Source organism: Erithacus rubecula (assembly GCF_903797595.1).
Source record: "Erithacus rubecula genome assembly, contig: scaffold_113_arrow_ctg1, whole genome shotgun sequence".
Lineage (NCBI taxonomy): Eukaryota > Metazoa > Chordata > Aves > Passeriformes > Muscicapidae > Erithacus > Erithacus rubecula.
The window spans coordinates 308229-331109 of NW_027636268.1; the positions used below are offsets into that span (position 1 = coordinate 308229).

The 22881-nt window shown below is 46.5% G+C and overlaps 1 pseudogene across 1 annotated transcript; it reads right to left on the minus strand.

Moving 5' to 3' along the window:
- Positions 1-355: 355 nt before the first annotated feature.
- LOC306815298 (olfactory receptor 14A16-like) lies at positions 356-1306 on the minus strand (annotated as a pseudogene). The gene has a single exon. The product of its transcript is annotated as an olfactory receptor 14A16-like (transcript).
- Between the last annotated feature and the right edge of the window lie 21575 nt (positions 1307-22881).

Genomic DNA, 22881 nt, shown 5'->3' on the forward strand with positions numbered 1-22881 from the left:
GGCAACACCAAGTGCTGCTGCTGCTATTCACAGCTGCTGTGCCAGCACTGATCGACCCCAGCTCTGCACACAGACATTGCTGCTGCAGTTTCAGAGATAGGAACAAAAGGGGCATCTCTGGAGAAAACTTGGCAGGGAGAGAAATCCTTCAGTGTGTTTAAAGCTATGAAGACTGCAACCCTTTATTGACACAGGGAAGATGGAGAACCAGAATGAGCAATGGAAAACAGAGTGGCTTTTTTTCTGGACAGTATGATAAAACTAAAACAAAGTAAAATTAACCCCACAACCAAAACCAAAAGAAGTATTAAAGATGGCTGTTATTACAAGTGATTTGCAGAAATTAGCCAGCAATTTAATGTTCCTGAAAGCAGCCAGTCACCAGTGTCCACACTGCAGCCTTTAGTTCCTGGTTCTTCAGGCTGTAGATGAGGGGGTTCAGGGCTGGAGGCACCACTGAGTACAGAATTGACAGGGACAGATTCAGGGATGGGAAGGAGATGGAGAGGGGCTTCAAGTTGGCAAATGTGCCAGTGCTGAGGAACAGGGAGACGACAGCCAGGTGAGGGAGGCAGGTGGAAAAGGCTTTGTGCCGTCCCTGCTCAGAGGGGATCCTCAGCAAAGCCCTAAAGATCTGCACATAGGAGAAAACAATGAACACAAAACAACCAAATTACAAACCGACACTAACAGCAAGAAGCCCAAGTTCCCTGAAATAGGATTTGGAGCAGGAGAGCTTGAGGATGTGTGGGATTTCACAGAAGAACTGGTCCAGGGCATTGCCCTGGCATAGGGGCAGGGAAAATGTATTGGCTGTGTGTAGCAGAGCACTGAGAAAGCCACAGGCCCAGGCAGCTGCTGCCATGTGGACACAAGCTCTGCTGCCCAGGAGGGTCCCGTAGTGCAGGGGTTTGCAGATGGACACGTAGCGGTCGTAGCACATGATGGTCAGGAGATAGTACTCTGCTGACATGAAGAACAGAAAGAAAAAGAGCTGGATTGCACATCCTTCATAGGAGATGTTCCTGGTGTCCCAGAGGGAATTGTGCATGGCTTTGGGCACAGTGGTGCAGATGCAGCCCAGGTCAGTGAGGGCCAGGTTGAGCAGGAAGAAGAACATGGGGGTGTGCAGGTGGTGGTCACAGGCTACGGCGCTGATGATGAGGCCGTTGGCCAGGAGGGCAGCCAGGGAGATGCCCAGGAAGAGGCAGAAGTGCAGGAGCTGCAGCTGCCTCGTGTCTGCCAATGGCAGCAGGAGGAAGTGGCTGATGGAGCTGCTGTTGGACATTTCTTCATTCTGTACATTGTGGACTATTGAAAGAAGACGTTGATACGCTGGGACATATTTCCGTGAGTCAATCCTATGTTTTTTTCCTCAGTAATTTACTCAAAAATTCTTCTCTTACTTTGGAGAAATGTCACTTCCTTTTTTTTTAATTTTGAAGCTGTGGGTTTTGCTGTTAATATATTGCCCCCTTTGTTGAAGGGGCAGAAATCCTCCTTCAGCATTGCTCTCAGCCTGAGCATTGGGGACCCCAGAGGGAATAAATAACTCCCACTCCAAGAGGAGTCACACCTGTGGGCTCCACACAGCTGGCACATGGTGATTACACCACTCTCTATTTCAGGGTGACTGCACTTAAAATTTTCTGCAAAAATAAAGAGGATTCTTTGAAAGGTCCAATTTCAAAGCCAATTTCTCTGAACCCTTTTCTCTTTCCCTAGGCACCTGAAGATGGAGGGAATCCAGGTTTGATCTGGCTGTCTGCTGCCTGGAGTTGTGCCTACTGGGAGTTTCTCTCTCCAAGGCTTGTCCCTGCTAGTGCTGCCAGAGCCCAGCCCAGCCCTGGGGGCTCAGCTCTGCCCTGCACACCCCTCCCAGCACAGGGCACTGCCCAGGGGCATCTCCCTGCCAGCAGGGCCTTAAGGGCAGCTCAGACAAACTGAGATGCTCTAAGCCAAGGTGCTGCTGCTGCTGTCTGTAGGCAGAGGAGGGTGAGGAGGCACTTTGTGAGGGAGATGTGAGGCAAATCTGCTGATGCGCAGTGGGACAGTGCAGGAGTCTCAGTGACACAGACACACCTGACAGCCCCTTTCCCATGCCTTGAGGAGAAAGCTGAGAGCAGCCCTGGCCATGCAGCACCAGATCCAAAGCAGGAAGAATCTGCCTTGATGGGGGTGACTCCTTCCACCTCCAACTTCTCCCCACAGTCCATGGGGAGCTGCCAGGCAGGTTGAGAGCTGCCCCTGGCTGGTGGCACATGCCCTGAGCTGGCCAAGAGCCCTGAGGGCTGCAGGAGCTGCTCTGCAGGACAGCCCTGGGCAGCCCCGGCTGCAGCCCCAGCTTCAGCCCCTGCAGCCGTCCCTGGCAGCAGGAGCCATCCTGCTCTGTCCCTCTGACAGTTCCCAGGGCAGCCCCGATCTGCAGCAAAACCTCCTCCTCCTCCTCCTCCTGTGCCTCAGAGAAACTGGGAGAGTCCCCCTAACACATCCCCCAGGCTGTGGGCTGTGCTGGCTCCAGGAGATCCCTCCAGGAGCACAGGGAACATTGCCCTGCACCCACAGACTCACCATGTCCAGGGCTGTGAAGATGTTTCCCCAAGTGATGTCTCAGCTTGTTGTCTTCCCAGTCCTGATTGCCTTCAACCTTTCTGTGCCTGGCTCCCGTCCCCTCAGTGCTTGCAGGCAGTTCCCTCAGCCCTGCTGGGCTGGGAGAGGAGCTGCTCCTTAGTAGAAATGTCTTTTTGAAGCTTTTCTTGGTTGAGCCTGGGAGCTGCCTCTGTGCCAGGAGACCAGCCCAGCTCAGCAGCACAGACACAGCACAAGGATTTTAATGACCCTCACAGGGATTTGATGCTGTTTACATCAGATTAAGTCCCTCAGTGTGTTGAAGAAACTTCTCAAGACTTCAAAGTTAAATTGAAACACCAAATTCTCCTGAAGTTCTAATGGATTCTGCTGAGGGATATGTCTGTGCAAGTTGATCAAACTTGGCTATTTTCAGTGCCCCCATACCCTACTAACTCTTTCCAGTGTGTCAAAATACATGCTAAAAGACTAACCTTTGAAATATCCTTGCTTTGTCTAGTACTCATTACCTCCTCCTTCTTGTCTTATCCTGTTTCCACCCAAATCTCTCTCCACACAGCCTCACAGTCCTTTCCCAAGCTTTCTCCCACACACATGCCTGAGTTGCAGGTATTGAATGTGATTTGCCACACACAAACTTTAGGATCTTAGGTTCAAAATCAGCTTGGTTAGGATGTCTCCATTTACACTGAGGGCATAGACCTTGTCATCTCTCAGAGGAACAATAACAACGTTTTTCACAAATCTTGCAGTGTAACAGTAACTATGCAGAGTGCCAACTTCTAGAAGCCCCAAAAGCCTCATGACACCCACAAAATCAAGCTGTTCCTCTTCTCTCTTGAGTGTCCAGACCCTCTTGTGCAGACCCTTCCCAGTCCAAAGCTACCAACCTCCCTGCTGAAGTTCGATATATTCCATCCAGTTAACAACACAGAAAACACAGAGAAAAATGACCAGTTTGCTGCAATTGTAACTTTTGTCAGAAGGTGGCAATATTACTCTAAAATACACAATGACCAGTGGCGGCAGGGGACCGGTTAATCCCAAACACCGAGAGTTACAGGGAATGCCGTCCCCCTTAAACCGGAATTACCCACACACAACCTGAATCCAAAAGTCAAAATCACTGCAGGGGAGGGTATCCCTTTATTAAGGGAGAAAGCATCCACCTCTTCTCAACACAGCACACAGTATACAGCAATTACAAACGATCACCCAATCACTTTGTCCTTCTCCAGCCCTTTCAGTTGCCCAAAACAAAAACACAGATCCAAGCTCCCTCTCGCTTCTTCCTAAGTACATCTGACCAGTCACACAAACAGTCATTCACAGAGGCAGGACCCAATCAAAATAATTATTAAAATAGCAGCAATAAACAAGGATTTGCCCAGTTCACCCAAAGAACTGCTGGTGGATCTCCCTGACAGAACAAACCCTTTCTGTGGCCACTGCACCCTCCCGATGATTGCAAGAAAAACTGCCCAGGCTTGCGCTGAGTACAGAACGTCTTCTGCATCTTGCCAGCTGCCTTTTAGACATGTGTAGGCATAATTTTAAACTTACAATTGTGTCTGCAGTCCAGCAGCATGTCTTGTCTGTCCCCATGATGAGCAGCTGGGGACCAGAGGTCCCTCCAGGAAGGTCCCAGAGACATCCATAGCCCAGGTTGCTCTTGCAGCCAAACAGAGTTTCTCATGGCAAACTCACCAATTGATAGAGAAAAGAGGACTCTCCAGCCAGTTTAAGTTAGAAAGTAGTATGTTTATTACAATGCTGGGCAAGCCCAGGAGAAATCTCCCACAAGGATGTGCAAAATACCCAGGGCTCTTGCCTTATTTTTTCCATCAAAATCTTACATATTCATTTAGTTACCCAATATGCCTATGGATATGAATTACCTAACACCCCATACCCTCACATTCTATTCAAATTAGCTCAAAGTGCTTTTGCACAGTCCTTGCGCAATTCTTTCCTTCAAATGGGTCAGTGGGTGTTTGAAATGGGTCAGCGGTCTCCTAATGATGAAGTCAGGGAGCCTTCCTTGCCTTCAGCTTTTCACCTTGGTCTTGTTCCTAGGTTCTCGGGCCCTTTGACCGTAGTTCAAGTTCCCAACCTGGTTCTGGCTGGTTGCAGGGCCCAGGTGCAGTTATGGTTTCTTCACTTCAACAGTATTCCAACTGCCCAAGTTGACACAACAAAGACAAGCAAGTGATTTATTTTCCTATCTCTACTTGTTCAGCCACTGATTATTAACTTTCTACATTGCTTCTACTCTGATCATTATATGTATAGCTTCTCTTCCTCATCTGAGCTATAAATCCTTTGATTTTTGCATCAGAAAGATGATGCTATGATTGATGTAAATACAATCACGGTGTTGTATCAGGATGCTCTGCCTGGAGTGCAGTGAAAACGGCTTGAAAAATGCCCTTTTTGCAAAGCTTTCAGTGGTGGATGGAGAAAGGTAGCCATGCTGCTTTTGGTGTTGAGGAAATGCTGAAACTAGCCTGACTCATTTAAACTCTTCCAGTCCTTGCTGAGATGAGGAGCCCCTCAGCCTTCCCTGCTCCAGGCTGGACAAGCCCAGCTCCCTCAGCATCTCCTCACAGCCAGAGGGCTCCAGCCCCATCCTGGAGGCCCTTCCCTCACCCTCCGCCAGCTTCCAGACATCTTTGCTGCCCTGGGGAACCCAAACCAGGCCCCAGTGACCTGGATGATCCTCGTGCTTGATTTCCTGATCACACAGCCCCGGCCCCTTGTCCCCGTGTGAGGCTCTGGGGTGGATTCGTGGAACATCCTTGGTGGAAGCTGTGGCCCAGGTGAAATTGGGCTGGAGAAGGGCTGGCAAGGAGAGGGTGGAGTTGGGAAGAGCAGATGTGGGAAGAGCCAGGACCATTTTCCCTGGTTGGGCTGCTGTGCTGGGAGTCCCTCCACCTCTGCTCACAGGCACTGCCCTTGCAGAGACAGCGAAGGGCTGGGGAAGCACCTGGGTCACACAGGGCAGAGCAGGACACTTTATTTACCTCAATGCACAATGATCATGGCTCCTTACTGTCTATGCTGAACACAAGCAGAGTAGATACTGATGTAGCAATACTGTGACTAAAGGCATCCCTTTATGGAAAATATTATGAAAGTTAAAAAAAAAAAAAAAAGAAAAAGTAGAACACACCAAATAGAAACACATGGAACTAAGCAGTCTGGGCAGTCTGTAATGAGTTCCATTCTGAATGCTATGCAGAAACAAACAGGCACTTGATTGTTTCTGGAAACACAGAGTGGTCATATTCCTCAGGGCATCCTCAAGCTCCTGATTCCTCAGGCTGTAGATGATTGTGTTATAAACAAAATTAAGCCAAACTAAATATAATTAGAATAAGCGATAATTTATTTTGCGACTGAAATACGATCTTCCTTACCCACAATCAAAAAGGGACAGCGCTGAGCCCGGGATCTGTGCCGGGTGAGCACACTCTGATCCAACCTCTATGGCATCGGATCCCCCAGTGCTCACAAAGGTGCCTTGGTCAGTCCAGTTTTTATACAGCTTTTCATAGCCTGGAGCAGAGGTCTTTCTTTTTGTTGTTGCACATATTCATGTAGTCTTTCTCTGCATTGGGCTGGACAAAACCATGTCTTTGAAACGATGAATTTGGTGAATGCATGTCCCAGTCTGGGGTTTCTCCTTTTCCCCGAGATCACCCCAGAGGGACACGAAGGTGGTTCAAAACCTGGTTTTCCCCGAAGCCGCCGAAGAGAGACTGCCGGAGACGGTTTTCTCTTTTTCCAAGGACAGTTTATTATTTCTTATCTCTGGGACATTTTGCCTGGCCAGCAGCGGTCTGCTCAGCCTGGCATCCATGGTGGAATCTGCCTGGTCAAGGCAGGGCTTATCTTATATAGTTAGTACTACGTATTACATGTTTACAAAATTTTACCAATACAATACAATTTTATTAAATGGTCCAGCCCTGACCCCAACCAATCCAAGAGGCCAACGTGTCACCCAACATGGATGACATGGAGAAGAAGGAGGAAAAGGTGTCCACCCCCCAAATTCTCCATCTTGGCCACGTGTCCCTTATCATAAACATTCAAGAAAACCTATTTATCTACGTTCTAACATTCTAATTTACACTCTACTCATCATTATTTTCTGTGTCTCTTCTCTCAATGTGGGCAGATTCTCCCAAGGAGCCAAATCCAGCCCCTGCAGCTCCTGGGCAGCACTCAGGGGTCTCTGAGGGGTCTGCCAGGGAGGTTTTTGCACCCCCAAAGGAGCCAGGGAAAAACCCTGGACTCCCACATCTCCCCCCTCTGTTTGCAGCAAAAAGACCTCCTTCACGGTTTTGTCCAGAGCCCTTTTCACAGCTTTGTTCAAGGCGTGCCGAGTGCATGGGATGATGCATGGCAAAGCAATGAGAATAGTAACAAGCTCCACTAATATATAAAAACCTACTTTCAAAATTTCTTTTTACAAAGGTAAAAGATCAAAAAGGTCAAACAGACCATCCAGGCACAATAACTGTGCTAGAACTCGGAAGGATGGTTTGTTTGAGACTACAATATAATTGCTATATACATTCTAATTCGGAGTAACATCCATTGTTTGGTTCTTTTTCACCCCTAAAACATCACATACAATTCCAAAATCCATTGTTGAACCAAAAATTTCTAATTCTTTTGGTTTGAAAACAGCCACAGGGAGAAATTGAACCCACACATGCCATCCATTCACAGGAGTTGTCACAACTCACATCACCCATGAAGGGATGCCCTCCGGAATGGACCATTCTTTCACTGTCAATCCCACCAGACATGTTGAAAATGGCTTTTTTGCCTGGAATGCCTCAAACAAATTGTTTCCAACCCCACTGTCCATGCTAAACTTTCCCAAACACTCTCCCTTGGCTGCATCACTGGTAAATCCTCTTTTTCACCTAATACAGTTGACAAAAAATAAGATACAACAGCATATAAACAATCATTTTTCACTGTCAGTCCTTAAGTCTTTTAAATCTTGTTTGAAGAGAAGTTCACATCCTTTTTCCTTGATGTCTGCCAACACTCCCCTTGGAATCTTGGCGGCTTGTTGTACTGGATCATTGTGAGGAGGGTCTCCTGCTAATTCTGCCATGGTGAGGTTAGCATGAGCACCACCTTGGTATTTCTTTCGCAGCTCCTTCAAAGCTCTTCTCCATCTGCGCTCCCATATAAGTCCTTGTGTGTCAGTAAGTATCAATGACACAAGAGATTTCATGTCACATGAAGTCAAGTCATATTCATTGAGAATACCTTTTAAAACCAGTTTAAAATATGAAGATCCCAGTCCATAATCACTAATTGTCTTAATATAATTTTTAACTAAATCATGATTTAATTTTTGCCATCTTTGGTTTTGTCCTTGCGGGTCATAATTCACTGGCATGGCTATTTCACCAGTCCCAATTGCAGGACATTTTCTGCTTCTTGTTAAGTCCATTCGAATATTTGTCCAATCAACTAAAGTATCTTGAGCTGCTGTTGCAGGTCTGTGTGTCTCTGTAGGAATTTGTCTGTTCAAAGGTATTACTTGTTGAGATTGAGGCCAAGCTGCTGCCTCATCCATTTTTTGATTCATTGGTATTGTAGAAATCTGTGGTCCTTGCCGCATTGTTCATTGAAAAGTCCTTGCCCATTATTGTCATCAACCTTGTTCTTCCCTTTATTATCACTTGTACTGTCATTTCTGAATCTGTAAGAATTGTCCTTGGAGATCTGTAAGATAGGAAAACCCATTCTATAATTAAAAGAGTGTCTTTTTTGTGTTCGTCCCAATGAAAAATCAAACCATATAGCTGTGTTTCTTCTCCCAACACTACTAAATGGAATGGTAAAGAGTCCACGTATCGGTGTGGAGTGGCGAGTGCCACAGTAAGTCCTACTAAAAATCCATTGTCAGGTACATGTTCCACTGTGAAAGGAGATCTCTTCCCCATACAGTGAATGGCTTTTACACGAGTAATAGCTGTCTTCTGTCCGGGTCCTGTGAATGTTATTGAATTTTCACTTTGGAGGCATACAGAACTTCCTCCAATGCCTGTGATTTGATCCAAAGGTACAATCAAGTTCCATTCTCGAGGTCAGAAAATATATGAAATCACTGTCACGTCCGGTGTTCACCATCCCTGTGATGGTTGTTTTCCTGTTATGGTATATCAAGTCCCAAGTAATAGTTGGCTGTTCACGGGTTATGTACTTCAACCATAACGTGTGTACTTCGACATGGTCATTGTAGTGTGGATGCCCTTCGCCCATCACCAGCATTGCTTGATGCTCCAATGGATGCGATGGCAGAGCTATCGCTTTTGCCAGTTGAGTATTTTGTGGAATTGTCAATGGGGGTCGAAGAGCCCTTGCTAAAATTGTCATCTCTTCGAAGCAGTCTGCTGAAACAACAGTAGGATACATTGTCAGTCCAAAATTGCTGCACCGGTCTCTGCCTATTATCAAAAAATCTTGTCTCTTTCGGCACGGTGCTTTCAGTCCTGTACGTATAGATGCAGATTCTTCATTCAAAAAAACAAGTCACTTTTGAAGCTGACAGGATGTACTGCGTTCCTGGGCAGCAAATCCCTGTCACAGGGGATGTCCCCTAACACCCTGCTGAGGGAGTCAGATTGACGCTCCCCGACAACTGTATTGTCTGTGCCGGTGTTGTTGCTGTTCCTTGTTGCACTGCCATCATTTCTGTCGTAGCACAAGATGGTCCTGCACTTCGTGTTTTTTGGCAGTGGCAATGGTTTTCTGTCCACATCCGTCAGAGAATAACATTCACTTGCCAGATGTCTTCCTCTGCGACATCTAGGGTAAAGTTCTGGTGGCTTGGAAGTCTTTGTGGATTGAGGACAATTTTTCCCAAAATGTCCAAAAATTCCACAGTCGTAGCATTGTCCTTTAGATGGATTCTTTTTCTTCTTAAAATTTGCAAAAATCTTTTCATGTTGTTCTTGAAGAACTTCCGTCATTTGCTCCTTGACAACTGAAGCTATATGTTGTGGTGTTCCAATCTTGCTGCAGGCTTCAACCATCTCCGTCCTCTCTCTGTGGAGACACAAACAGAACCCTTCCCCCAAATGCTTACTTTGTAAGCTTTTCAACTTTCTCTGTCTCTATATTTTTGATCAAAACTGGAAAATTTTCCCTTGTACTATTATTTCAAGTATTATCTAACAAAGAAAACAAACCCAAAGTTTACAATCTTCTGCAAGTAAACATAATACAATAATTAACAATACTTTAAATAACAGGCATACATTTACAAGATTAGATAATTATCAATTTAAAAAAAAAAACTGTGTCATCACCTCAGGGTCTGCAGACAGCTGACAAACCTTGATTCAATGAGGAATTAGATGGTCATCTCCGGAAAATGAACACCAAATTCACTTCAAAGTCAGCTTCAGCTGTTATATTGATAAGTCAAATTGTCAATCCAAACGATTGGAATATTATTTTGATGCAGAAAACACCTGGGTTTACACAATTTCTCTTTCAGTCAGAATTAAGGCTTGGCCAGAGCCTAAACTCTAATTGGAAGAGAACTCCCTGACATCTTCTTATTAAAGAAATAAACCACAACTCTTAACAACAAAGTTACAATTAAACATTTCAAAAAGAAATCAAACTCCTCTAGCAACTCATTTTCTCTAAAATTCATCTTTAGAGTAAGATACTTTGAACATGGCAAGACACTGCAGTGCTTCTATGATAACAACTCAGGAAAACCATAACATTAAATTTTTTTTTCTGAGAATGAAGCTCAAATAATTTTCTGGAATTCTGCAAAATATTCAAAACCATAAGATATCAAAGTGTCAGGTCACAAAAGACCTGCCAAAATAAAAGAGAGAATTAATAAAAGGAAAATAAAGAAACATTAAGTTCACAACTTAGCTGATTATCTTCATACATTTGATTCAAGGACATATCTGGAGGCTTTCCAAAACTTACTTAAAGTATTGAAAGATTTCAAATTAAACAATGAAACAGAAAACAAAATCATTCTGTAATATAGAATTCATACAATCTTATTACAGTGTTTTTAAAATTAAATACAGAAACTAAATTTAAATTTTAAAATCCAACTCAAAATCTATTGATTTATATTGACAATATTGCAAATACTTATAAACTGGCTTCTCTAAAACCATTAACTATAGGAAAATTAAAACTCAATGTTGACATTTAAATAAATGTCCACTCATATCTGAGCAATAACAAATCACTAAATATAGATGATATATATTCAAATAAAATACAAAATACCTTATTATACCTTCAATTATTAAAATACCTAATACTATTAAAATACCTTTACCATTCTTAAAGTTTCAGCTATTTTTTTAACAAAAATGCAAAAACAAACACCTTTAGTTTAACATACAAGAACTGAAAATAAAACTGACTCTCTTGTCCTGTTCCCTTGTTCTGTTTGTTCTCCACAGTATAGATAAAAAGCAGCTCTTGGCCTCTCTCCATCCCCCATTCCCCTCCCGTCTGCAGCACTGGGTCTGTGCAGGCACAGGGGGAGCAGTGGGGGTGCTGCTGGAGCCTCTGGAGCAGGGTGGCTGTGCCTCCCCCCCCTCTCTCGGTGAGCCTGGGCTGGTGACTTCACGCTGCTGTGCCTGGGTTTGCTCTGTCCGGCTCTGTCCGGGCAGCTGCCTGCAATTGCTTCAAAGTTGTTAATTTTTTCACCTTTGACTTAAAAAGCATAAATTTCTCTCCCCATTAGAATCTGCCAGTTCTAATGTGGACAACTCAGGTTTCCCTGAAACAGGGCATTCATCTCCTCCCCCAGCATTTCTGACAGCTGGAGACAGGTCTGTCTGTGTCTTTTCACAATTCTCGCTTTCCTGCGTCCCGGCCATTGCCGCAGGTTGCCCCTCCCTGGACATCCCTTGCAGCTAAATGCACCGAATCCGCGCTTTTTTCCTGTTTTTGTCCCGGTCAGTGTGAAGGCTGCCGCTCCCTTCCCCCTTTGGGCTGAGAGCCGCCCGCATGGTCCTGTCCTTCTGCGTCCCAGTCCCCGCAGGTTGCCCTTCCCTGGACATCCCTGCGGCACCGAGCCCGCATTTTTTCGTGGTCCCGTCCCCCTCCCCTCTGTCCCCCACGGCCCGGGGAGTCGCCTGCAGCGCCCTCCCGCCTTCTGGGGTCAGGGTTTCTGAAGGGGTGAAATAGCAAAAATGTATGTCCTGCAACTCACTTGGAAATATTTCTAACTTAATTTTTTCCCTGGCCTTGCTGATGGCAAGGCCCTTGCTGAACCACCTGCTGCTGGCAAGGCAGTCATAAACTTCCCTCCCCCAGCTCATAGCTAGGTGAGAATCCTTCCCCAGTCTCTGAGGAACTTTAATTGCTTTCTCCGCCTGCTGATAGCAAGGCAGCCATAAACCTCCCACCCCCTGCTCATGGCTAGGTGGGAATCCTATGATGTGTCTGATTCTGAACCATCTTACCCAAAAGCAATCCGTCCAAAATCGATTCGGAGGTTCCTGAAACCAACCAGCAGTGCACAGGAGCGAGGCTTCCCGGGACACCTCCTCTCCGACTCGCGTCTGGAACTCGGCTTTTCTTGGCAGAGGGCCATAAATCTCCTCCAAAGTCCTTTTCAACAGCGTGCCTCTTCTGAAGCTCTGTCTTTTGGGGGTCTGTACCTGCCTTTGCAGGCTACAAGGATCCACCAGGGTCCGTGCCAAATGTCTCTGCCTGGGGGGGTCTCCTCCATCTCTGTGCGTCTTCTTGAGCTTGCCCTTCTGGGGGTCCGCACCCACCTTTGTGGGCTGTGGTGCATCCAGAGACGTCAGATGTCACTGCCCAGCCAGGGGGATGCCAGATGTCAATGCTCAGCCAGGGACGCCAGGTGTCCCAGTCTGGGGTTCCTCCTCTTGCCCCGAGATCACCCCAGAGGGACACGAAGGTGGTTCAAAACCTGGTTTTCCCCGAAGCCGCCGAAGAGAGACTGCCGGAGACAGTTTTCTCTTTTTCCAAGGACAGTTTATTGTTTCTTATCTCTGGGACACTTTGCCTGGCCAGCAGCGGTCTGCTCAGCCTGGCATCCATGGTGGAATCTGCCTGGTCAAGGCAGGGCTTATCTTATATAGTTAGTACTACGTATTACATGTTTACAAAATTTTACCAATACAATACAATTTTATTAAATGGTCCAGCCCTGACCCCAACCAATCCAAGAGGCCAACGTGTCACCCAACATGGATGACATGGAGAAGAAGGAGGAAAAGGTGTCCACCCCCCAAATTCTCCATCTTGGCCACGTGTCCCTTATCATAAACATTCAAGAAAACCTATTTATCTACGTTCTAACATTCTAATTTACACTCTACTCATCATTATTTTCTGTGTCTCTTCTCTCAATGTGGGCAGATTCTCCCAAGGAGCCAAATCCAGCCCCTGCAGCTCCTGGGCAGCACTCAGGGGTCTCTGAGGGGTCTGCCAGGGGGGTTTTTGCACCCCCAAAGGAGCCAGGGAAAAACCCTGGACTCCCACAAATGCAGATCTCGGTTGATGGGAAGCCGGCATTCAGATGTAGCTTTCCTGATGGCTCTGGTTATCTTAATCATCAATACTTGATGGGTGCTCATCGCTTGGGTGTTTCCTGGACAGTTTCTGAAAGGGCTATCTTTGAACAAGTAATTATTTGGTTTTTGACTGGGAATTAACACCAGCTGAGTATAATTTCAGGAACACACAACAGTGGGGACTAATAAGGGTAACTCCTTGCTTTTTGTGTGGGCGGATGATTTTTCATTGTGGACCAGGGTGACAACCAAGTTGGGTCCTTCTCTTCTGTAGAGGGTGCAACAAGAGATGGTATTGTATATCTAATAAAAGGAGACCTATGTGCCCCAGGTGTGCCCTGGAATTCCTGAGATCCTATAATTGGGATGTAGCACGTGATCAGTTTGATATAGTGAGTCCAGTCTGTGGGTAAGGTTTAAAGCAGGAGAATTTGGATATTTTTGAAAAAGACTGGGGATGGTGCCAGCCTGGTAAAATTAATTATAAGGCTCCCATTGCAGTTTAAGTCTTTGTATTTGAGATACAAGGGGGTATTTATGGTATTTCTGCCTGGTCAAATAGGAGAAGGAAGCAGCCAGCAGTTAGAGCTCTTGGAGAAGGGGAATTTTGAATAACTTAGAGGAGACAGCAGAAAGAATCATGACTGCGTGTGCTCAGTATTTTCGGAGGGGTTGTTGGTTTTGGGTTGGTCAGCGGGCTGTGGTCAATGGAATTTGTCATTGGGGTGGTCAGTGGGTGTGGTCAGTGGGGTGTCGGCACTGGTTTCTAGGATATGGGTGTGGTCAGTGAGTGTGTGTAGTGGTTATGGTCAGTGGGTCTGATCTTTGGAGGTATGGTCATTTGGGTGGTGAGTGGGATGTGGTCAGTGGGTAAGGTAAGCAGATGAGATCAGAGGGTGACCAGTGTGCCACCTATTCCTATTTCTGTTCCATCATTCCTGCTCTGATGAGGATGGATCCTCAGCCACTAGGAGGATGCTGATGAATTTTACTACTCCAGAGGCCTCTTCTTTCTCGAGATCTTCAGTTCCAGAATTCAGTGACAAAGGCTCATAAATATTTGTTAAAAACACCCTTGAGAAAAGCTCCTGGGGAAAACTTAATTTTTCAAATCTTTGGTGGTTAATTGGATAGATTTCAAAAATGTATTTCAAGTGAATATACTACATTGAAAACAATGCCAAAAGAAGTGATTTCTCCTGGTTCTTTTCCTGTTTATAGAGGGATATCAGAACTGTCCAACTGATATTGACCCCCAGCACCTTCTAATGCCGTCTAAATAGATACTAAAATCAAGTCCCTTCATGGATGATCAATCAATCACACTTTGTCCCCATCCCCATCCCCTCCTCACCATTTCCCTGGTCCAACCCCTCAGACTCCTCTGGACCAGGAACAGTGCAACCAGCAGGCTCAGAGCAGTGATTCTTCCCCTGTGCTCAGCAGTGATTGGGCAGCACCTCAAGTGCTGTGTCCAGTTCTGGGCCCCTGTCCCAGTCTGGGGTACCTCCTCTGCCCCGAGATCACCCCAGAGGGACTCGAAGGTGGTTCAAACCCTGGTTTTCCCCGAAGCCGCCGAAGAGAGACTGCTGGAGACGGTTTTCTCTTTTCCCAAGGACTGTTTATTATTTCTTATCTCTGGGACCTTTTGCCTGGCCAGCAGGGTCTGCTCAGCCTGGCATCCATGGTGGAATCTGCCTGGTCAAGGCAGGGCTTATCTTATATAGTTAGTACTACGTATTAGATGTTTACAAAATTTTACCGATACAATACAATTTTATTAAATGGTCCAGCCTTGACCCCATCCAATCCAAGAGTGCCAACATGTCACCAAACATGGATGACATGGAGAAGAAGGAGGAAAAGGTGTCCACCCCCCAAATTCTCCATCTTGGCCACGTGTCCCGTATCATAAAAATTCAAGAAAACCTATTTATCTACGTTCTAACATTCTAATTTACACTCTACTCATCATTATTTTCTGTGTCTCTTCTCTCAATGTGGGCAGATTCTCCCAAGGAGCCAAATCCAGCCCCTGCAGCTCCTGGGCAGCACTCGGGGATCTCTGAGGGGTCTGCCAGGAGGGTTTTTGCACCCCCAAAGGAGCCAGGGAAAAACCCTGGACTCCCACAGGCCCCCAATTTAGGAAGGACATGGAGGAGCTGGAGAGTGTCCAGAGAAGGGCTACAAGGCCGGTCAGGGATCTGGAACACAAGTCCTGTGAGGAGTAGCTGAGGGAGTTGGGGATGTTTATCCTGGAGGAGACTCAGAGGAGATCTCATCGCCCTCTACAACTCCCTGACAGGAGGGTGCAGCCAGGTGGAGTTGGGCTCTTTCCCCAGGGAACAGTGACTGGACAAGAGGACACAAGCTTAGAGCTGCCCCAAAGAAGGTTTAGGTTGGACATTAATAAATATTCTTCACAAAGAAGGTGATTGGGCATTTGAATGGGCTTCCCAGGGAGGTGGATGAGTCACTGTCCCAGGAAGAGTTTCAGCATAGACTGGATGTGACACTGAGTCCCACGGTCTGGGTGACAGGGTGGCGTTAGTTAGTTGGTTAGTTAGTTAGAAGTTTAAGATGTGTCATTACAAGTTTGTGAAGTGTTATATGATTGGTTGAAAAATGCACATGGCAGCAAAGCTGTGCGAAGCAAAGCAATTTATGATTGGTGATAAAAGACATTTGCAAAGTTCATAGAAATATGTGATTGGCTAAAAAACTAATGTAAGGCATTGTAACTAAGAATGAGATGGCTTCCGATATTATGGTATTCTGCGTGACACCTTTAACGTCTCACCCTTCTATCAGAGTGGTGCAATAAAGCAATAAACTGTTTTTTACAATGTCTCTGAATTGCCCATCTTTTGTTATAATGATCTTCTGACAGGCATATTTTGGATATCAAGCCTGCCAATTGAAATCAATAGGGATTCAAAGATACCAGGTCTACCCAAAAGAAATCAGTAGGGATTTAGAGACAGCAGATCTACCCTGTTTAAGTCTCGGTGGATTTAGGGACACTCAGCTTATCCATTGAATTCAACAGGACTTTTGTGGAACTTTGGTGCTAAAATGAGACAACTTCGGTAAATGTGAGGGAAATGTTGGGCTCAATTCCAGGAATTTCCCTTCCAGGATCATGATGCTGATTCTGTAGAAGTCCTGGATGAATTCCTGGAAGTCAGTTCCAAATACCTGATCCCACACCTGCAACCTGTGCTGGAGCTGTGCCTCCAGGTAAGCCCAAAAATCTCTATTTTCAGTTCAAATTCTGGGAATTCTGAAGCCATAATAGAGATTTTTAACAACAAAATTTTTGGGGCACTGGGTTTAGCCATTGATGTCAATGCGAATTTAGGGACACCAGGTCCACCTAGTCAAAGCAATGAGGATTTTCGGGACACAAGTTTTGGGGGACCTTAGGGGTTTTGGGTGATTCAGTTATCCAAGAGGTACCCAGGTGTATCCAGGTGATTTTTGCCATGATCCAGGATATACTGGGGGCTACCCAGGTGTATCCAAGTGATTTTTGGGATGTCCAGGTGATGTTTGGAGCACCCAAGTGTCCTGACTCTCCTGGATGGGCTGGGAAAAGATAATGGCCACTGTTGCATCCTTTCAGTCGACAAGGACACAGATGACCCAGTGTGGTGGGGGGCTGTCAGGGGGCACTTGAACATTCAGGGTTACCCCAAAACTCCAGGTGAGGGCCCCAGAGGTGGGAGGGAGCCCTGAGTTACCTGAGGAGATGATGCAGTGCAGGTCAGTGTGGTCAGTGCAGGTGGCATTCTGCGCCGGCTCCAGCTCAGAGGTGGGCAAAGAGGGTGCCCCGAAATCTCAGGGGAGCAGCAGGGTCACCCAAATTGATGCACGGAAAAACTTCATAACCCACAAAGTAAATAATAGGTATGTATTTTATTGAGCACTGAGGTGCATGGGGTATAGCTCCTCCAAAAACATGCACACCTTCGGTGACCTGCACCTCTCTTTTTATTCTCTACAAACTAGGATTGCATAATGCACGTAATACATATTCATTTCCTAATCCATCCTGTTCCCACTTCATATTAAAATCAGCTCCATGGCACTTTGTGACTGCACATTGCTCCTTGTTGGTTGTTCTAGTGGCTGTCTGGGATGAAGTAAGCAGTCTTCCTCTCAGTTTGAACTTTTAACCTCACCTTCTTTGCATCTTAGTCTTAGGTTCTTTTCCAGACTTTGATACCAGTTTTTGCTGGCTCAAGGGTCTAAAGAGTCCCCGTTATCTGGAATGGGCCTCATTCTTCCATCCTGCTTGCACATTCTTGGCCCTCTATCTTATCTTGAAGCTTTGTTCTGTCCTCCTGTTCTTGCAAAGGCAGTGAATGTTAAGCATCCAGAGAATCTTGCCAGTCCCCTTCTAATTAAAGCATCCTCCTGTATTTGTTCCCTTAACTCATTAATTTTAATTTTAATTTTCCCCCTGTTTCAGTTTCACAATGTCTCCTTGATTCTATGAGCCCCAGAACTTCATCCTTGACCCCTGGTTCCATAGGGGTCTGGAGTCACAATGGTCCCACTGAATCCATGAGGCACCAGAGCGTCACAATGGTCTCTTTGATTCCATGAGGCTCCATGGTGTCTCCATGGTGTCCTTGGATCTGCTACTGTCCTTGTCACAACTGACCCACGATTCTATAAGATTCTGCAGTGTCACCATGGTCACAGTCAGAGACTGGATGAGATCAATGTCCCAGACACCTTGGGATGAGCTGTCAGTCAGTTACACAGTGGGTTGGTGCTGACCCAGGCTCTGATTGCCCGAGCAATCACAATGCCACCTGGGGAAAGGCCCATGAAGGCCCAAGGGCTTAAAAAACCACGGAGCACCTTCTCAGTCCAAGTCCCTGCCTGCTTCTGTGGTCTGTGTCACACCAAAGGCAATGCTCCACACTCATCCCTGGAGCCCCAGCCCAGCTCCTGAGTGACCCAATGACCAAAAGTCCTACCTAGGAGAGGGACCCAGGAAGACCAAGTAGAATTTAAGGCAGACCACTAGGCAAGTGCACATCTTGATCCTACCTCCTCTTGGAATTTCTGTCTGAACAGTACTGGAATACAAGAGTGTGCATCTCTGTATATTTTTTGTCTTTCTCTCTGGTTTTCTATTTCTTCTGTTTCTGTCCTCTTCCAAATTTTGAGTAACTTGGGAAAGGGGAATTACTAGAGAGCGCCATCGGCTGCTGAGATCCTGCCTGCTTCCCCCTCCCCCCAGAGTGGCCAGACCGGCCCATGGCATAGCTGGAATGCTGCCCCTGATAAGTTTTTTCAAAAACTTCAGGGCCAAGGGGAAGGGAAGGCCATCAGCCTGTGAGTGCTGCCTCATAAGTTGACATGGTCCTCAAAAATAATTACGGGAAAACTCTAAGTCATGGAAGGGATTTTTTACACAGTGATCAGATTTGCATTCTCCTGAAAGGCTAATTCACTGTGACACAGAGGACAGGAGAAAACTGTTTTCTTGTGGCAAAACCTCCATAGACTGATGAAAAGTTCTCCTCACCCAAGTAAATTGGTGAAAGGCTATTTATAGAGATGGTAAATTGACAGATCCATTTCTGTATGTTGCCAGTGTGAAAGAAAAGAAGAGAAAGAAAAGAAATGTTCTGAAAGATTTATTGAGATTTTGTTTTTCTTGTAGTTTCTAGTAATATAGTTTTTTCTTTGTACCTTTAAAGTTTGAGCTACTTTTGTCTTCCTCCTAATCCCATCTCACAGCAGAAAGTGAGTAAATAATTCTAATGGGTGCACTGGCAATTTGGCCAATGTTAAATCCACAACAAACTTAATATTGAACTCTTCTTTCTTGACCTCTTCAGTTCAGGGATTCAGTGAGAAAAACTAAAATGTATTTGTTCAAAACACCCAAACAAGAAAATTCCCTGGGAATAATTTAAGTTTTCAATTCTTCTGTGATTAATTAGACAGATTTCAGTAGTGTATTCAAAGTGAATAGGCTATATACTATATACTATATTGAAAACAATGCAGGGAGAAGCATTTTGTACTGATTTCTTTTCGTATTTATTGATTGATACCAGCAATGTCCAATTGATATTGAACCCCTGAAACTTCTAATGAAATCTGAATAGATATGAAAATCAAGACCCTTCATGGATGACAATAAATAACACTTTATCTGCAACCTCTCCCTCTAATTCCCTCATCCAACACCTGGAACTACAATGAATCAGGAATGGTGTGGCCAGCAGGAACAGGACAGTGATTCTTCCCTTGTGTTCAGCACTAGTTGGGCAGCACCTCAAGTGCTGTGTCCACTTCTGGGCCCCCAACTTAGGAAGGACATGGAGATGCTGGAGTGTGTACAGAGAAGAGCAACAAGGCTGGTGAGGGGTCTGGAACACAAGTCCTGTGAGGATCAGCTGAGGGAGTTGGGGATGATTACCCTGGAGGAAGCTCAGGTGAGACCTCATCACTCTCTGCAACTCCCTGACAGGAGGGTGCAACCAGGTGGAGGTCAGGCTTTTTTTCCAGGGAACAGTCACATGACAAGAGGAAACAGCATTAAGCTACACGAGGGGAAAATTTAGGCTGGGCATTAGGAAATATTCTTCACTGAAAGGGTGATTGGGCATTGGAATGGGCTGCCCAGGGAAGAGGGTGAGTCACCATCCTTGGAAGTGTTTCAGCATAGACTGGATGTGCCATGGTCTGGGTGAAAACTGGTGTTGGATTGCAGGTTGAACTTGATGCTCTCAAAGTACTTTTCCAGCCTTGTGAAACCGTGCAGAGCATTGTGACAGAGCAGGACCTCATGTAATGATGGGGCCATTGTGACACCACAGGGCCCCATGGAACCAAGGGTCCAGTGCTGCTCCTCATAGACTCAGGGAATGAAGGAAACATGTTTGAAACTCTAGTGCCCCTTGCGACCAAGAGGCCATTGTGACACTGTGGGAGCAAGGAGAGCATTGCTGCACTGCGAGACCTCATGGAACCAAGGATCCACTGTGGCACTGCAGGGCTCTGGGGGACCAAAATGCCTTTGTGACTCTGTGCGGCCCAGGGATCCAAGGGACTTTGGGACATCAAGGGGTCCCATGGAACCAAAGGGGCATTGTGACAAAGGGAGGACACATAGAACCATAGAGACCATTGTGACATTCTAGGGTCTCATAAGACTGTGGTGACACAATGCTGGGTGTGAGTGTGGGTCTTCTGGAGAGTAGAAGGGCTCTGCAGAGGGACGTGGACAGGCTGGATCCAGGGCCCAAATCCAAAGATGAGGTTTAATAAGTCAATGTGCTGGGTCCTGCACCTTGGACACAACAACCCCTGCAGTGCTACAGGCTGGAGACAGACTGGCTGGACAGCAGCCAGGCAGAAAGGCACTTGGGGGTACTGGTGGAGAGCAGGTTGTACAGGAGTCAGCAGTGTGCCCAGCTGGCCAAGAAGGCCAATGTTTTCTGACCTGGATCAGGAATGGTGTGGCCAGCAGGGTGTGGTGGTGCAGGGCTGGAGGTACCATCGAGTATAGAACTGACACCACTAGATCCCGAGATGGGGAGGAGATGGAAGGGGCCTTCAGGTAGGCAAAAAACCCAGTCCTGGTAAACAGGAGACCACAGCAAGGTGACAGAGGCAGGTGGAAAAGGCTTTGTGTCATCCCTGCTCAGAGGCGATTCTCAGCACAGCCCTGAAGATCTGCACATAGGAGAAAATAATGAACAGAAAACAAGTGAGTGCTAAACAGACACTTAACAGCAAGAAGCCCAAGTTCCCTGAAGTTTGAGTGTGAGCAGGGAGAGCTTGAGGATGTGTGGGATTTCACAGAAGAGCTGGCTCAGGACATTGCCCTGGCACAGGGGCAGGGAAAATGTATTGGCCGTGTGCAGCAGAGAATTGAGAAAGGCACTGGCCCAGGCAGCTGCTGCCATGTGGGCACAAGCTCTGCTGCCCAGGAGGGTCCCATAGTGCAGGGGTTTGCAGATGGACACGTAGCGGTCGTAGCACATGACGGTCAGTAGAAAATACTCTGCTGACATAAAGAAAACAAAAAAGAAAACCTGAGCAGCACATCCTGAGTAGGAGATGTTCCTGGTGTCCCAGAGTGAATTGTGCATGGCTTTGGGGACAGTGGTGCAGATGGTGCCCAGGTCGCTGAGGGCCAGGTCGAGCAGGAAGAAGAACATGGGCAGCCTTGGTCTGCTCAAGATTTTTTTGGGGGGATGTGTTGCACCACAGCCCTGCCCTGGGAGGGAAATTCCTCTCTTCTTGCATCCAGTCGGGACTATCCCAGCTGCACTTTGCATTCATACTTTCTTTCTTCGTTAGGCTGTTTTACACTATATCAAAAGTGTCTCTGAAACAGCTCTTTAAACACTCTGATGGCTCTCCTCCACTGTCCTCAGTCTTCACTCCACTGAGCCCAGAGCTCCTTTGTCCCTGCATTGTGGTTGTGTGCCTGAAGCCTGCATACCTCATCTTAGGATTTCTCTGGGCCCTCTCCAAAGTATTTACAATTGATAACATTGAGCTCATAATCTAAGAAAATCACCAGAGGAACAAGACCCGCCAGACCGCTCTGTTCTGGCTACTTTTGTCTGGGAGCAATCCTTGGACAAATAGAATCTGGGAGGCCAAATCACAGTTTTGGCCGCTGGCCCTGGATGAGAAAGACAGGTTTTTTCCATAGGAAGTAAGGAATAGAGACTCAGTGTTTCAGGGGCAGATGGGAGCTGACCACCAGAGCCAAAGACAGCCATATATGGTTGTCATGGCAGCCTTTCTCTGAGAGAAACCCTTGCATACAGGGAGTTTTTTAGGGGCAGTACCAATTTTGCCCATGGGCACCAGGAAAGACAGACAGTTCTTTTCTACAGGAAGGAAAACCCAAAGCACCAGTCCTCCAGTGGCTGATGAGAGGTAGACCTCGACATGCCAAATTCATCTTGACCCTTCTGGTGGTCCATGGGAGGCCAAACATTCCAGACCTTTTTCATGTCCCCATGGTTCTGTGGGAACCCACAGCATCACAATGGTCTCCATCGTTCCATGGGGCCTGGCAGTGCCACAATGGTCTCCATGGATCCACGGTGCCCTGCAGGGTCACAGCAGTCCTTTGGCTGCATGAGGCCCCGTAATGCAGCAATGGCCTCTTGATTCCCCAAAGCCCTGCTGCTTCACACCGGCCCCTTGGGACCATGTGGCCCAGAGTGCCACAGTGATGTCCTTGGTGCCAAAATGGCCTCCTGGATCCATGGTGCCATTAAGTTCCACAGCTTCTCTTGGTCACAATGGACTTTTGGTTCCAAGAGTTTTCATACTCTCAGCAACAGTTCTGCAGTGCCAACATGGACCATTTCTGTCACGAGGTTCTGTAGTATAACATAGTCACTGTGGTTCTGTGAGGTTCTGCAGTGTCACACTGGACTCCTTGGTTCTGTGAGGCCCAGCAGTGTCACAATGCACTCATGGCTGCAGGAGATTCCATAGTGTCACCATGGCCTCCTTGGATCTGCAGTATAACAATGGACCACTGGTTCCATGTGACCCCACTCTGTCAAAATGGATTTTTGGTTCCATGCAGCCCCATAGAACAGCCCCACAGTGTCAAAAGGATAATTTGTTCCTTGAGATTCTTTAGTGGAGCAGTTGACTCCTTGGTGAGGCCCCACTGTCACCAAATCTTCAAAGTATCAGACTAAAACTT